Source organism: Aphelocoma coerulescens, chromosome 8 (assembly GCF_041296385.1).
Source record: "Aphelocoma coerulescens isolate FSJ_1873_10779 chromosome 8, UR_Acoe_1.0, whole genome shotgun sequence".
In the NCBI taxonomy this organism is placed as follows: Eukaryota; Metazoa; Chordata; class Aves; order Passeriformes; family Corvidae; genus Aphelocoma; species Aphelocoma coerulescens.
This window is the reverse complement of record NC_091022.1, coordinates 27,923,411-27,940,408: the sequence shown is the minus strand read 5'-3', so window position 1 is coordinate 27,940,408 and position 16,998 is coordinate 27,923,411. Positions and strand designations below refer to the sequence as shown.

Here is a 16,998-nt window from a genome sequence, read left to right as displayed (position 1 = left end):
GTGGCATCAATTAGCTTGTAGGTGACCATGCTTCTAGCCAACTGTGAGTTATTTGGCAGCTTGCCACTTGACTGCTAGTGAAAATTCAAGAGCAATGAGATGAAATAGAGTTCCTGAGAGACAAAGAGAAAGATGTCTTCATTTGAGAAAAGAGATTTGTGTATACTGTTTTGTAAATGATTTAAGCTGTCTGCTTTTTGTACAGCCACATATCTCCACCTCGCTTATATATGTTTCTTTGCTGAATTTGTGTATGTAAACCCATTTAAAACTTCTCTCAAATTTCACATGTAATTTCTTCTCATGAAGGAATCTGCAAATTAAAGGGCCACCAGTAGTTGGACCAGTGCCCACCAATGCCCTTGTAACTACCAGAAGGTGAGCTTAATTTAACATTTCCCTCTGGAAATTATGTTCTTACCTAGATTTTAGGACTTCTATATATCTGCTAAGACTAAATGAAGTTGTTGCATGCTGGACTCAAAAAGAGCTGCCAAATCCTGAAGAACTGGCTGCATTGTAATAGATTGTACTAGCACAGTTTCAGATCATCCCACTGAGGACTGAGTCTAAGGAGCAGTGAGATTAAACACTCATATGGAACAGATGTGATTATCTGATATTAGAATGAGCTGGGACCAGTTTTTGTTGACTTCAAGTTTGTGCATCAGTAACAGAAATACTTCTGCATGGCTTTTCTTTTTTAAAAAAAGTTAATTTAAAAGGGACTTAAAATTATCTCTGTGTCTCAGGTGCCAACATTTCAGATGTCTTTTGCATCTGTTCAGTGAGGGATAATTAGGTTTGTAGAGCAGATGTTGTGGAAGCCTGCACTGCAGCATGCCTGGCTGTTTCTGGCCACAAAGATTTACTCCTGGGTGCACTTGCTTTCTTTTTATGTAGGAGAATGGCAAATTCCCAGTCTTCTGTATGCAGTAAGAACTTCAAAATCTCATACCAGATTTAAGCAGTAAATGCTTCACTAATAGCTTTAGAAATGAATACTTTCAAGAATTTATTTCAGCTGCTTAGGTACTGAGTTTTTACTCTACACTGAAATGTGTTGTGGCTTTTTCAAAAAGAGCAGAAGTGTTTGCAAGGAAGTACTGATGGTGAGATTTTTCACTCTGTTCTCCTGAGACAAAAATTTGAACAAAAAAAGTCTTCATGGAAAACAGAATGATACCATTATCCCAGAATTGCATTCTGTTGTGTACTACCTTGTGCTGTGCTGCTTGCTGAAGGGAGAAAAGGGATTTTATAAATAGCCAGATAGGAACAAGGCTATGAACAGTAAGTGTGGGATATATGCTGAGAGTGACCTAGGACTGGCTTTATACAGTACAAAATGTTCATCCTGACACTTTTTGATCTGGGGATGTGGTTTTGCTCAGTTTTACCACATCACACAAGGTTGTGTGCTTCTCCCAGTGCAGCTATCAATGAAAAAACTAATATTTTGATTTTGAAAAGCATTGCATGTAAAAAGCTATTAAATGGAGGTTGCCTTTTTTATCAAAAAGTTATATCTGACTTTTTAACGACCTGACAATATTATATGCAGATGTGCTTTCCTTCATCATTTCATCAGGTGTGCCTGTTTGTCACAGACAAGGGCTTAGGGAGCTGATCTTCTGCCTTGCAAAGGCCACCCATTCGCTTTCATTCCAGGGGGGGTCGAGGCTTTTTCAAAAATGACTTTGCTGGGTCATTTCTCCTGGCTTTACTCCTATACAGCACACAAGTTTGTTTTGACAGCTTCAGAAAGACGTGGTATGAGAAACAACAGCTTCAAGGAAGGACCTGGAGACACAGCACTAACAAAATAAAAGCTTTCAAATCTTCACAGGAATTCATGTATGTGGAAAAATACTACACGCTCAAAGCAATACAGTGGGAGTTGTTTTGGGGTATGCTTTCAACTGAGAATCAGAAATGGGCACGACTTTCATGTTTCTGTTTTACTGGTGCCGACTCAGGTCAGTTATGTTCCAATTTGGAGCAAACTCATCTCCAGTTTGAAGTTACTGGAAGTGTCGGGGATTTCCTCGATCTGGTTCTTGCTTTCTTAGTGACTACTGAAGGAAGAAGCATGGGCAAGCACTCCGAGGCATTTTACAAGGAAAGCCAAAGCATAAAGTTATTTTTAGATCTGATTCTTTAAAATGCCTGCTGAAAGAGCTTTCTCTCTCTGGTTTGCATAAGAATGAACCTGGCAATCAGATCCTTATATAAATAAAACCTGAAGCTCACTCAATCAATATTTTATTCCTCTCTTGGCACATATAGAATAAAATCACAGAAGAGCTAGTTAGTTTTCACAATTAATGCTGATCTTGCAAAAACAGTCACGATTTTAAGAGTCACCTGAAATCTAAATCTCTACAAAGTCCTGGTCAGAGAATTTTTTTTCTTTCTCCAGAGGTTGTATTGTCATGGCACTCTTCTGCTCTGAGGATTTTATTTTTCATACCACTTTTGGCAGAATCAGGTTTGAGAGCTGCACGTTTCTCCTCTTCAAATACTGCAATAATTTGGAAGTCATCCTGACAACTGAGTCATCTGAGTAACTTTCCTCTCATCTTCCAAGGAGGGTGAATCCTCCTTGTGCCTGCTGCACAGGAACATTCAATTCCTTCCTCTCATTTACCTTCGGTAGTTCCTGCAGTTATCTCTCAGCTGCTGAGAGAGAGGAGAGAAGCAAATAAATATGGCAGAGGGTTGCTATGAATATACAGTTTCTGTTGCTGGCAAAGCTCAGTCTGTTTCAGTTTTCACTTGATCTTTCCAAAGAATCCCTCCAAAAGGTTCTATTATTTAGTCAGGGCCATGTTCCAAGGATACTGGATGAACTGTCAGAACCCAAAGTGCTCCAGACCTTCCTGAATGCAACAGCAGCTCTGCAAGGCGGAGTGGGAGCAGTGCCCTGTTCCTCCTGCGGGCAACAGCAGGGAGATCTTGCAAGGGGCACTGTAATATCTTAGTACCTGCTGGGACAGTTTATTTTCTTTTGGTCTCACAAAACTGTGAAGGACTTAAAATTTGGAAACTCAGCTGTTGATCATCAGCACCAAGAGCTGAACTTTGAATCTGATGCAGCCAAAGGTGTCTGAGGCTAACACACATTTTATATTGGGATGTTTCCAGATAGAAGATCATTAATCTTCAGAGTAGAACAGACCTTGGTTTAACCTCTGGGCCCTCTACAGTGTCTCTTGTGGTACTCTGTTATTGGTCAGTATAAAAAGTCTAATTTAATCCTCAGTAAGAATTTGAACTTCTGTGACTTTCACATTTCAAAGTCATCTCTGCTCTCCTCTGGGATCCTCTGGTGTGGGTTTATGCAGGATCTGGGAGGACATTAGTTTTTCCATTAACATGTGGCAATTGCTCATACTCCTCTCTCTCTCTTCCCCCCAAGGTTTTTGGCATGGTACTGCATTCCTATCAAGTCACTGCTCTTGGGCTCATGACTTTCCTAATCTCATGGGACATTTTAAATTTGGCTTTTCCTCATGGTGGTTACTACTTGGTCGTTTTGTTGAATATTTGATCTGAATTTCTTTAAAATGCTTTCCATATTTTGTAGGAATGACAAAAGGAGACTTTCCTCTTACCCTCTGGTCTAGTGGTGACTCAGCAGCTTCCTGGAACTCAGGTCAAGTGGCCCAGGGTGATTGGTGCTGGTAGTCCCAGGTATAGAGACCAGAAAAGATAAAGTGTGGCCCAAAGAGGGACATCTCTGTTCCTGTTCCCTGTTCAGTTCTTATATTTAGAATCATCTGGCCATCTTTGCCTTTATGTCTGCAGACAGAGTGGTGACAGAATCTCCACTACAGACTTGATCTGGCAGCACCAAAACTAGAGGGGAAATGTGGTTTGTTTTCTTTGCCTTTGAAATCCTCCTGCAGAAAGGGAGCAGGACATGGGGGCAGAGCTTACGAAAGAAAAAGCCATTGGGTGAGTTCAGCCTCTGACCACTTCCTTCCCAAGTAGGAGTAACACTTTTTGGTGACTGTTTATATTGACTAGAGATAAAGCAGTATTTTAAGTGCAAAATATTTCACAGGCAGTTATCAAACCAGAGCTATCTAGCTATACCTTTTGGGTGTTTGATAAAGTCTTCAATAGGATTTCCATCTTTCCAGTCCAAGTCGTCACAGCAAGGTTTTAGGATTTCTAACTTTTCTCTTCCATTTGACTTTAGTATTACACAAATCTTTGGTCTGGTGCCTCATCTGACTACCTTCCATTTAGTACTTTTCTGAGATGAGAACCTGAAAAGCACCACCAATCCATGACACTAACGCCACTAATTGCGACTAATGAGTGTGTTTTAAAGCATTCTCACAAGTGAATCCAGACTCAGCCTAACAGTGTTTCAGGTTTGTGCTTGAAGCTATAGATACTCTGATTGGGCTGTCAGTGCATCTCTGACCACCAGCAAACAGGATCTGTGCACAGAATTGCTTTCCTTCAGTGAGGGTGCTAATTCAGAGCTCTCTCACACAAGCTGTCATCTTCTGAATCTATTAAAATAAAGTCCCTATAAAGATGATAATCTTTGAGATCTATGCTTAATTTTCCAACTTGATTGAAATTAATCAGCTGGTTTGATTAGTAGATATTAACAAGAGGTCTGACAGAAAAGCAATGTAATCATCATGACTTTAAGATGACAATCTACAAACAGACTTGACTTAACTGGAGTTCCAGCTCTGACTCTGCCAGGAGCAGGGCTGTTACAAATATGTGACAGTGCTGAGTTCTACTGTGAACTGATGGATCCTGGCTCCATCAGAATGCCATACAGGAAAGATACTTCCAAAACAGGAGACCTATCAATGCTCACAGCTCCAGAATAATGAAAAGTTGGACCTGCTTCATAGGTGCAGTTGGCTGTACTCTTTCAGTTTAAAACCATTTCTCCTTGTCCTATCACTACAGGCCCTGATAAAAAGTCTCTCTACATCTTTGTTGTAAGCCCTGTTATATATTGAAAGGCTGCAATAAGGTCTCCTGCAGGAGCCTTTTCTTCTCCAGGAATCTGAAGGATGAGTCTGTGTCTCCTGCAGTAAAAGGACCCTTGGATTCTGTGATATGGGGAATACCTATTCAGCAAGGCAAAAGGGAGAAAAATACGAGGATGGTAAAATTCCAGTAAGTAAATTCCAGAGGATCCAAAGCAGTAAGAATGTACAAGTCCAGTCTGCTCATTGAACAGAAATTCCAGTTGTATTTGAATCTGAGAGGGAGGCCCGGGCAGCTAAAGGCTGTGGGCCTTAATTTAGTTTGGAGCAAAGGCCGGCTAGAGAGCAGTTGTTTGGAAGCTTGGGGCTGTGCCTGCCTGCTGCCAGGCTCTGTCTGAGGGGCTGCTCACTCTGTGCTGGGGGATTTTCTGGTGTCTGTCAGTGCTGAGAAGTGTTCATTAAAGGAGATGATGCTGGTGTCAGACATCCACATGCAGGGTTGTCACATTCTGGTTTTTCTGCAAAGATTAGTTCTTTTATTGACTTCTTGCTGAAGATTGGCATGCGTTTCCTGAGGAAAATCTGGACATCCTGCCCTAAAAATAGCTGAAGACAACTGGCTTCTGAGGAGTTTGCAGGCAGTCTGTGGCCTTAGAGGAAACAAATCTGTTCGTGAGCTTCTGGTGAGCCAATCCAATATGTGACTGTCCAGTGTTGTACATGTTCTCTTAGCCCAAAGCTTTGACTCATTCCCCAAATCACCCCAAGTACAACCTCTCTCAAATTCAGGTAGGATTTAGGAGATCAGTGTGTGACTGTAGCCTTGTGCTGGCTATGGCTACTCCAGGTGCAGTGAAACAGTGGTATTTAGGATATGCAATCCATAGTAGCCCATGGCTTGGTCTGAGCTGTCAGGCAGTTGAACCTCTGCTGGACTGGGCTGTTCACCAAATTGTGATGTGTCCATGTAATCATTGAGAAAAATCAACAGGAGCCAGCGTATGTACACAAGTGGACAGGATTGATGGCTGTGTAACTCACTGGCCTGGGACAGGCCTGCATATCAGGGAAGGTGATAAGCAGCAGTACGGCAGTGAGATGGAGAGGTGTAAATCATTTGCTGTGTCTGTCTACTGACTTTTGGGAAAAGTGTGACTCCAGTCAGATGGGAATGGCTGTGATGTGATGGTAGAGCTCTCAGTGAATTGAGGTAAGGTGTCTGTGCTTCACTGCTTTTCAGAAATTGGTCTGTCCTTGGCTTTCAGCTGTATTTTTATGTGACATTGGACAAATGGCTTAACCTCTCTGGGCATTGTTGCTTAAAATGGAAATGTCAATATTTTCGCCAACCTTTGTGAGCTATCACTGGATTAATGGATAAAAATTGCTGCATAAAGAGTGAGTATCATGTATGATGTATTTAATCTTGTTTACTTGCAGCTGGGCTACCTTGAACTGTCACAACTGCCAAAAGTGTGCAAAGGGACCTACCATATTTGCGTGAGCCAAGATACCTCCAAAACTAACTTCACCTATAAAGTCTTCAGATTGGTTCATATTTTAAATAGGGTTTATTTAGTGTTTGTAGTGCAGAACTTCACTTTCTCTAATGGACTCTCTGAGCTCCATGCTTTCAAAAATTGCTTATGAAGATGACAGCATAGACACTGACAACCTCCAGGACCAAACCTGGGTAGGCAGAAGAAAAGAAAATACATTGTGATACTTCCAGATAACACATCCACTTTATTTTTTTAAATTCCTTTAGCCTCCTATTTTTAAGCAAACTATTCCTGTGCATTGCCATTTTAATGACAATTTTTAAAATGACAGTAAGTGTAGTATCTTAACTGTTTGTACTGAGAAAAAGAGTCTAGATACAAAAAGTTACATCTCTCTCAATGCTTAGAATTATCAGTCCACACTGAACCTTGTCCACTGAACTGGCATGTCCCTGAAGCTTGTCCCAAACCCTGTTTATCTGGTATGTAACTATTGCTTTTCTGTTGGGGAATCATCATCCAGTCCTCCTCTTTACAGCTGTGCTGCTTCCATCCCTGAGCTGATGTTCAGCCTTCGGATAGTTATGAAAGTGGTAAGTTTTGCTGCCAGGCTGTCACGTCTGTGGATTTTGTATTGACGTGGTTGTTTGCTGTGCTGTACACAGTCACTATTCCAGAGTGATTTGGAAATCTTGCAGCATTGTTCTTAGGGACAGTTACACTGGAGAGACAAAGCCGTTCCCAGCCAAAACAGCTGATGGAAATAAGGGGCCAGTGGGAGAGCATAAACTGGGGCAACACATGTGGAAAATCTGGCTTGTCCAGTGCCACTTGGTGTTTCTGTATTGGACCAGGGCATCCTGGGGTTTGGCACTCTACAAATACAGCAAAGACCTGGCTCTGCGAGTTTTAATTCTCTGCTAGATGCTGACAGCTGGGGAGAAGCACAAAGACAGTCTCTTGTAAGAGTAGGGTACAATAAGGGCAGAACAAATGTCTGTGAGTATCAGTCCATCTCCTTGTCGGGTGTGACCTTTGCTATTTTTTCTTCAGGTCTCTTGGATATGTTGGTAGAATCGTGTTTTCTTTCTCACTGCTGGAAAAACTTCACGTGGCAAATGTGGTGTGACTCAAGCTGTGACTGGCAACAACTGCCTGAGACTGTAGCTAAAAACCTTGTTGGGATTTGTTTAGGACTCAGAGAAGAACAACACGGAAGGTTTGGGGCAGGAAAGACTCAGTAGCCAGCAGTGTTGTCATAGGCCAAGCACTGTTATCACAAACCCCTGGCACTCAGCTGGGAGGAGGATGTTGGGGTGTTCATTTTGATTCCTTAAGCCAGAATGGCTGTCTGCTTTTGTTAGCAGGCTTCCCTGTTATCCCACAATCCTGTCAGACACTTGAATTTGTCTGCATTTCTGCCTACCTGGTGGGGGGTGTTGGGAGGCTTCTTGTTTCAGAAGCACTTGTGGTCTTTGAATTCAACTTTTTACCCTAATGTGACAAAAAGGAGGCGCAAGGCCAGAAATAGCATGCTGTGCTGTTTATTGCTTGATTTATTTGTGGCCATGTCTGTCACACAGATGCCAGTATGTTTTATCTTCATTTACAATAGCCCAAAATGTTTTACCTGGACTGACACAGGGTCCTAGACCAGATAGGGAGGTTCCATAGGGAGGTTTTGCTTAGCATGTAGCTTGTTGCTGTGATTTTTTTTTTTAACCCCTGCTTCTCTCTCCGACCTTAAGTTCACTTGTAAAGCTGTGCATGTTTTCCATGCACGGTTTGGATAATTAAAAATAGCTGCTCGCGGCGCTTGGCTTCTGTGCAGTCTTTTATCAATAGTGCCTCTGAGAATACCTTGTGTTTGGATGAGTGGTTTTAAATAGAGTGGTGAGAACTGCAGGGAAGACAAATCAAACAGGCCTCTTTCACAGTGAGCTTTTTTTACTTTGAAATGCCTGGAAATTATTTTTAAACTGAAAACAAAACATACTGATATAATGAATTCTTGCTAATCTTGCTTTCTAATCATGAATAATTTTTCTTACTGGTGGAAAAGTTCACAGGTCTGATGCGAGGCCCATCCTCATTATTCTGTTCTGTTGTTCTCAAAAATCAGATTTGTTACTTGGTGTGCAACAGGCCAATAATTACACACTAGAGAGACATTGATTATTTATTTGAGAGCTGCACAAACCCGGGTGCTCGGTGGTATTTCACAAATCAAGCACACCAACTATCAAAACTTTTACTATTTATACATTTCAGCAAACAAAGGAATTAGTGTTCATTGGCTACAAGTGACACAGTTCTTTTATTAATTAAATTCTATCTTCTATTGGTTAATAATTCTCTCGCTTCTCATGCTAATTAGGCCGCATGCTCAGTCTCTCTCTCCTTTTGAGTCACTGGGTTTCTTGGGTCAGTGGTCACGATCTGCCCCTGCCAGAATTATTTTTTACCCAGTTGGAGCTGATTTCAGCACAAGTGCTGAGTTTGCTTTATTAGTTTCTCCTTATCTCAGGAGTTCTGCAAAATGTCCTTGTGGCCCATAAATTCTGCATTCTTTGTGTCCATGCTGAGGTACCACCTTCTCTCCAAGCTTTGTTAACCTCCCATAGGTCTCCAATAACTGAAACACGTCCAGCCCTAAACCTTAACAAGGCAATTCTACCAACAAGTGATTTTTTTTTTCCAACACCTGGACATCACTTAGAGCTTGTTAGCTGCTCTCAGTTTCACAGTTAAATCTCCCTCTTGTTGATTAGGCTTGAAAGTATACAAAGATCAAACATTAAAGAAAATCCTTTTTAAAGAAAATTTTATGTACTCCATCCACATTTGCAACACTGTGAAGAACCTGATATGGTGGGCTTAAAGGGATGGGGCCAGAAGCTAGATAGAAAATCATCAGTGAAAGTTGCTACCTAATCTCCTTCAGTTCTTATCTTGGGCTCTGAAACAGAAGACATTATATCCCATTAAAACTACAGTTCCCATTTAATAAAACCCTCTGAGTGTACTTATAGTCAAAACAGTGGCCTAATTTCTTTTCTCCCTTTCTTCAGAAACCTCCTTCCTCCACCCCAAATCTTGGAAATGTTTTCCATTGGAAATCCATTTGATGTGTACAATCTTTCACTGATTTATTTGTGACTTTTCAGCTTCCTAGTCTGGCAGGATCTATCTATTGTAAGAACATGCAGAATTCCTAATTTCATTTTTTTCCTGTGCCATTTACTATATCAAAATATTTTCCCATGCTTTCTCTCTACCTCCTCTGTATGTTAAACAGTTCCAACTCACTGGAGGAAATAGGAATATAAAGGAATTGCTGTTGTCTGTGGCATACTCAGCCTATGAACTTAAATTTTTAAAGCTTTTGCTCTGATACATTTAATGAGTGATGCATTCACTTAAAGAAGGGTGGGTACAGGAAAAAGGTTTCTCCTCTTCACATGCAAGTTTTGAGTCTTGTATGCTATTTCTCAGAAAAATCTCATATAGGTCTCAGTATTCTATTTCCCTTTAAAAAAAGAGGGGGACGCTCATCTGAACATGCAGAATATTGCATGAACATGGGAATTTTAATATTATTTTTTATAAACAGGAATGGCCTTCTAATAGAAATGAAATAAACCTACACCCCTGTAGTGTTGTGTTGTAATCACGACTTGCAAATCTGCATGTGTAACCTTGCCCTGTGCTTTCTGACTTCCTAGGAAGCTTCAGGCCTGAAGAACTGGAAATGAAAGGTGATACTTTTTCTTTAAGCATGTACATATACTCAGAAGTGAAGAACAGAATTAGGTGTGTGTGTGCCTTCTATGACAGCTAATTAATGTTATGTGTTACTGAAATATTGATTTTCTTCATCATTGACAGACCTGGTGATGTCTGAGCCACTGATATTTTAAGTCCTGGAATTATAGGTGGGGAACATGATAGGTTTGATACTGTCCTAAGTCATTTTGGTACTGGTTTAATTTTAGATTTGGTGAATTTCTGATGCTGACTTTATTGATTTATACATTGGGAGAGAAAAATAATGTATATAGTCTGAAGACTGTTTGTAGAATAACTGTGAAAACATTGCTAGGAAAGCATGAAAGTGAAGAAAAATAATAAAGCCATAATGTCTTGGTGATATTTTTGCTCAGTTTTTCTTCCCTGTCCCCCATTTTGCATTCATACTGCAGAGAAATGAAATGAGACTTGGGTTAGGGGTGAACAACTGCAGAAGTAAATCCCCAAGGAGGGAAAAATCTTCTTGTGTGTATACAAAAACACATGAGGATGTGAATGCTTTCTCCAGGAGTTTGCTTCCTAGAGAAAAGCTCATTTACACACTCACTGTTGGTAGGGCTTCCTGTCGGAAGTATCAGCTTCCCATTACTGCTGACACCCAGAGCAGACAGCAGAGTGTCAGGATGCCTCCATGCTGACCCCTGTGTTCATTAGCAGGCAGCTGTCAGTCTGGGCTGTGTATGGTTGGCAGTGTCAGTCTTTCTGCCTTCACCCACTTCTCTTGAATTTAAATGGAAATTCCATATATAATCAAGGCCTAGACCCTGCTAAGTGCTGACATAGCAGCAATGCCCAGCTCTTCTGCTGGTCTGACTGGCAGTCTATAAGAAGCTAAATGAATATTAATGCTTTTCTGTCGACCAGCAGCTTGGTTTACTTGTCTCTTTCATCTTCTGCAATGAAGTATGTGCTTTCTGGCTGGGTCATTAATAAAACAGCTAGTGGGTGATTTATTTCACCCAAAGTACTAGTTGGCCATTGTGTCTCCAGTGTCAGCAGTGAATGGCTTTTCTGCTGTTGTCATGGTCTCCCCCTTGGTAATCACAAGGATTCAGGAGAATGCAAAGGACTAGTATTGTGGGGAACTTGCTTACCACAAGTCTTGCTCTTATTGTGCTCTTTGTGCAGTTTGCAACTGAACATGAATCCTCTTTTCCTGGGAGACACCAAGACCTCCTCAGCCACTTGGTAAGAATGCAGGGACCCTGTCACATCCCTCGTGGTGCAGGGCAGCTGACTGCTACAGCCAGCACAAAAGAATACATATACATACATATATATATATATATATATATATATATATATATGAGAATATATATATTTTCCAGACTGCTGAAGATAGATGCTGTCTCTCCTCCTTCCTGGTCTGGAGGCTCTTACCAACCATGTCTGTGTGTCTAATGTCTTTGTCCAAGTCTTGGCTTTGTTTGGGCTGCCCTGAAAAAAAAGCACTGATTATCTCTCAGTCCTAGGAAAAGATATTATTTAGAGTAACTGAGTTGCTCTATAGTCTAAGTTAAGTGTGAACTAAACAATTTTAATGCAGTGAGCATGAGAACATGATCACCGGCTCTGAATATAAGATCTAGTAGAGATCCTGTAGGATCTCTAGATCATTATATTTAAGGTTCTTCCTCTAGAGAGTGTCAGAAATGGGCTCGAGTTACTTGTTCTGGATTTGGACCACTGTTAGGTCAGTTAGCACAATAATCTGGTTCAAAAATAGTTCAGCAGTGAGCTATGATGTAGGAAAGAGTGTCCTGGCATACTGAGACATACATAAATAGAAATAGTTCTGAAATAGATCTAACATAGGTGGCTTAGACCAGCTGATGTTATTAGTAAAATGAATGTGTTCCCTTCTCCTGCTAATTTGAGGATATAATAATCTTTACCACTTTGCAGCCATTAAAAAATCTGGAACAAGTCCTGGTTCTAGGGCATTTGCTCTCTCTCTCCTATGGTTTTAGTGGAAGCTGCACATGCATATGCTGGGTACTGCTGAAGCAGCTAAAACAGCTCTGCAAATTCTTGCTCATGGATATGGTCCTCAAGAAGGTGATTACAGGTCTAAAGGAGTAAGTATATATGCTCTCAAAGGCTTCTGTACAATGTACATTTCCTTGCATGCAGATGAATTTTTCTGCTTTCTCCTTGTTCTTTCTCCTCTCCTGATTTTTTTTTCAGGCACATTTTTGCTATCTGCTGTCAAAAAATTTGCCCCTTCATTAAGATGGCAACTTTAAAAGACACTGAAAAGCTGAAATAACCATTTCAGCTGGTATAAGCAATTACAGATATTTCCAGACAGCAAAATGACAACCTCAGTGAAGCTTGGACAATTGCTACATAGATGTTAATCAAGAGGGACACAGGCGGATCCCTGAATTATTAAAAATGCAATAATGTTTCTGAAGCCTTGATATGCCTGGTGAACCATGCTTAGGGAACAGATTTTGCCTGTCCCAAGCTCTCTTATCTGGTGCAGCAGAGTAAGAACTGAGCAACCTTCTCTCGTTGCCTTTCATCATTCAGAACATCTTTTCAGCTTTGAATTTCTGAGGCTGTTTCATTGTGCTGCCTTTCCCCCTCCCACCCTTCCGCTTTGTTTGCTTGACAACGAGAAAAGGTAGAAAGTGAAGCACAGAGCCACATTTCCATAAGCTTACACAAACTATTTCTTTCTTTTTCTTTCTACTCCAGACAGGGTGCTTATAATTAGTCATCCCTGCTGCGGTTGAAGCGGAGTTTTTAGAAGAAAGCTGTGGTGGTTTCTTACCAGTAAGAGCAAGAGTGAAAAATAAAACTCATGCAGTTCATCATTAATTTGGAGAATACTTGTTAGCCTCATAATCCAGGCAAATAATTTCCTTCAGCCATGTTTGTTAGAAATACTGGAGCAGAGACTAGTGGTACTTTTCCCTATCATGCTGAGATCAGACAGTCCTGGCAGCATTTGGTGTCTCGGAGCTGAATGCAGAATTAAAAGCTTCTTAAAAAAGCAAGCTATTAAAGTGGCACTGAGAAAACTCGTTACACTGCTTAGTGGTTGGGTGGGATAATCTGAGATTCTGCTTTTAATTAAAAGTGGACCCACTTTGCAGAATGCAGGCCTGGGTTGAGATGGTGTTTTGTGTGTCTGTATTTTAAGTCCTCCTGAAACTGGCAGTATTGAGCTCTTGGGTTTTGGCCAACGAGCAGTTCTAGTGTTGGGAGGGAGAAGAAAGAAAAGTGGTGAAATAAAACTTGAAAGAAATTTTAATTCTTACATGGGAAGTCTTGAGCATAAAATGGTATTGCAGACTCTTCCTGGTAAGAATTTTAGATGAACTGTTTGGTAAGATGTCAAATACATGATTATTAACCTTTTAGTCTAAGTGTTCGAAGTTATTTCTGTCACTGTTCTTAATACTTGCTGGGTCATTATCCTTCTGGTAAGGAGCTAAAATGTTATCTATCCTTCTCTAACCCTGCAAAGCTTATTCTCTTGTCCTTTTTTTAGTAGAATAGGAATGAAAAAAATATACTGACAAGTATGTACATAACCCTGGCTATGGAAGTCATGTTGTGGTGGAGCAGCTGAAGGGATGAGTCCTTGTAAGTAATGCACAGATTGTCCTTTGATTTCACTTAGGCAGTTGAGTGTCCAGTGATTGTTGGAGTTCATGGCTGAGTGTACAAAGCTGAGCTCCAAATGCAGCTCAGATGTAGTGTGAGTTCAGGATTTCTTTGCTCGTTGCAGCAATGACCAGCATCTTCTAATGCAAATTGTTTATGCAAAAATTAGACCCTCACTGCTATTTTTGCCATGCAATAGATTCTTAAAACTGTTGATTCCCATTAAATAGATGTAATATAAACACAAATTCATCAAATCTGCATTATTTCTTCCCTTTTGGTAATCAGAGACAGGTTATTTCCTGCTGTAAACATGAAAATTGCATTTTTAAGTTCTGTTCTTTCTGGAAACTTAGACCACTGCTTGACTGAGAAATGGTTCAGAATCGCTTGGTCATTCTGTGAGGGGTGGAACAAAGTTAGTAAAAAGGGTTTGGCTTTCTTAAGCAGTAGAGATTCAGAATTTGAAAAGTAACCAATGCTGCACCCAGTATTACATATTTTTTCTTGAAGTAACTGAAATTCTTTTTTAAAGTCTACTATACAACAGATTTACCACTTAACTGAGTTTTAATTGACCTTTTTTATTATTATAATGATGGGGATAGTGCTTTGGTAAATGTATTTTCCAGTTGCTGACTATGGTAATAAAAACCAGCCCCAGATTGCAAAAGAGAGAGAAACTCAGTTTTGTGGAAATAGGCTGTCCTTCCATTGTGAAGATAACAGGGTCTTCTTTTAACCTTGCATGGCACTCCCTAACTTGTTTCCTGTCTTTTTTTCATTATGTTGGCTCCTTGCCTTGAAGAGGAGATGGCTTTTTAATACAGCCACTAAATTCCACCAACTCAGAATCTTTCAATCCAATTACTATGGTACATTAGCTCTTGACTCGCTCCCTCTGCAACTATAGCACTTGTGAATCAAGTGTTTGTTTTTCATTGCAAGTTTTTTTCTAGAATCAAAGGATTTTCTCTTTTTTTTCTTATGCCTTAGCTGGCATTGTCAGTAGGGCTCTCAAATGTTAATGACACCAGGTTTGCATAAAGCATCAGCTCGGCAGCGGCTGCTGTGCTTTGTAAGATAAAGCTCCTTGTAAAGTTGAGCTTGGAGACAAAGCAAAGGTTTATATCCCAAAGCTGTGAATAAGACTGGAAAAGGGTTTATCCTATCTTTGTCCAAAAGAACAACCTGTCCACTTTCCCCCTCAGGAATAGTAGTATTAGCTTAGCACAGGAGTTTGTATCGTAGACAGCAGTCTGAAGACAAAGCACAGAATGATAAACATAATAGCTAAATCTAAGGAATGTGCCAGAAATTCCAAGGGAAACAATATTATTGTCTGAAAAGGATAACAATCCTTTCTTCTAGAAATGCCAGTTTTGAAATAGTTGGGCTTGGGGTGGTGCAGCTCATGGATGAGCAAAAGATATTTATTAGAAATTATAATGGGATTTGGTTTCGAATTCTAACCTCGCAGGGGGTTCCATTGAGTGCCTTCAGCATAGGGTGTGGTTTGACTTAGAGCACTTTTGGTCAGACTCTGGGAAGGGAGGGCTTGGCCTTCATGTTCCACTGATCCTCCAGTGTCTCCAGAGCCTGGGTGGCTCCAGGATCCTGTCAGGTGAGAGCTGCCCTGCTCTGTGCCATGCAGGGATGTCAGTGTGCTGGCCAGAAACCACCACAGTGTGACCTAGTGTTGTCCTTGCACATCCAGGATGTCCTTGGTCTTCCCCTTTCCTTCCTTCTTTCCCCAGCTCATTCCCTGCTCCCAAGGGACTCCACAACCACTGCCATAGTACACGTCAGCCCCAAAATTATTATTATACTTGGACATAACCAGTTTTGAGATGTAACATTTATTTTCTGTGACTTGTTCTAGTTTAGTCTGTGAAATTTGGCAGAGAAAACTGTCACTATAGGAAACTGCAGTGCCTACCTGGATATTCCTTCTAGTACAAAACTTGGTTTGTATTTAAAGTGGACAGATTTTTTTGTTTCCAAATGGAAACTTGATTTCTAAGCCAGTTTCTGCTGCAATTTATACTGAAAAGTCCTGGAAGTAGCTGGGGCTGGATGCACTGTGAATACATTAAAGCAAATCCTGTACTTGTGTTCCATTCCCTGGTATAGGAATTGAGCATCTGTTTTGACTGGCAAGTGTCCCCCAGCTGTATTTACACATACAACATCACATGGGAGTTTGTGGACAAATGAGATGCATCCATACAAAATCTCTTGTACATTCAAAAATGTGCAAATGCCTTTACTGCTGGTAGTAGAAAGAGCTGAACAAAATATGCCAAAAGATATGGAATAAATTCCAGGTATGATAGCATTTTTATTATAAGTAATATATCAAGGTTATAGCCTACTGATGATAGATTAGATTGGAATTTTTGAAAGCCTCTTTTGTTACGTAAATCTAAAAACGGAATTAAATACTAAGTGAAAGGTAACTCAAAATGTAGGCAAACAAGAGGTAGGGTGGTTACCTGGTGTGCTACACGCAGTTAATGTGACTTAGCCAAGGATTTTGACACACATTGTACATGTTAATTTTGAACTTTACTTCTCCACACCTGGAAGGTTGTGTGATTCATCATTTACAGGCAGATGATTCCTCCTGGTGTTCAGGTATCTGTTGCTGTGTGAGTAACTACAGGTAGCCTGTCACCATGGAAGAAGCTACCAGGGAGGATTGGGGCTCAGAGGAATGGACAGCCAGGAACCACCCCATGTCTCTCATGCCTCGTACCTTTGAAATCCTTAATGGATTCTGCAGTGGATTGTACAATTAAAAATGTAATGGGAGTAAACACTCTTAATCCTTCAAACCAGCAGTATGTATTTGAATCACTAAGCATCAAATAAATACTAGAAACATCTTTGGAAAAATTGTATAAAGTTTATGTTGTAAATGTTCAGGAAAGTATTTTAAAGAAATTTTTAAAAGATTGTATTTAACAAAATAATCTCAAACTCTGATTATAGCAAGATACAAATTTGAGGGAACTCAACAACGTAGAATTTAATTTCCAGTCTTTAGACCCAGTTCTTGGATGTAGTATAGCCAGAGGTTTATACACTTCCAGTAT

General features: G+C 40.4%; 1 protein-coding gene and 1 long non-coding RNA gene across 3 annotated transcripts in view; both read left to right on the top strand.

Annotated features, from left to right (window-relative positions):
• LRP8 (LDL receptor related protein 8) overlaps window positions 1-16,998 on the top strand; it is a 174,671-nt gene that overhangs the window by 17,030 nt on the left and 140,643 nt on the right. The window lies entirely within an intron of this gene.
• On the top strand, window positions 11,411-13,477 carry LOC138114232 (uncharacterized). The gene is made up of 3 exons (XR_011152540.1): window positions 11,411-11,470; window positions 12,253-12,360; window positions 12,986-13,477. It is a non-coding gene; the product is annotated as an uncharacterized lncRNA (long non-coding RNA).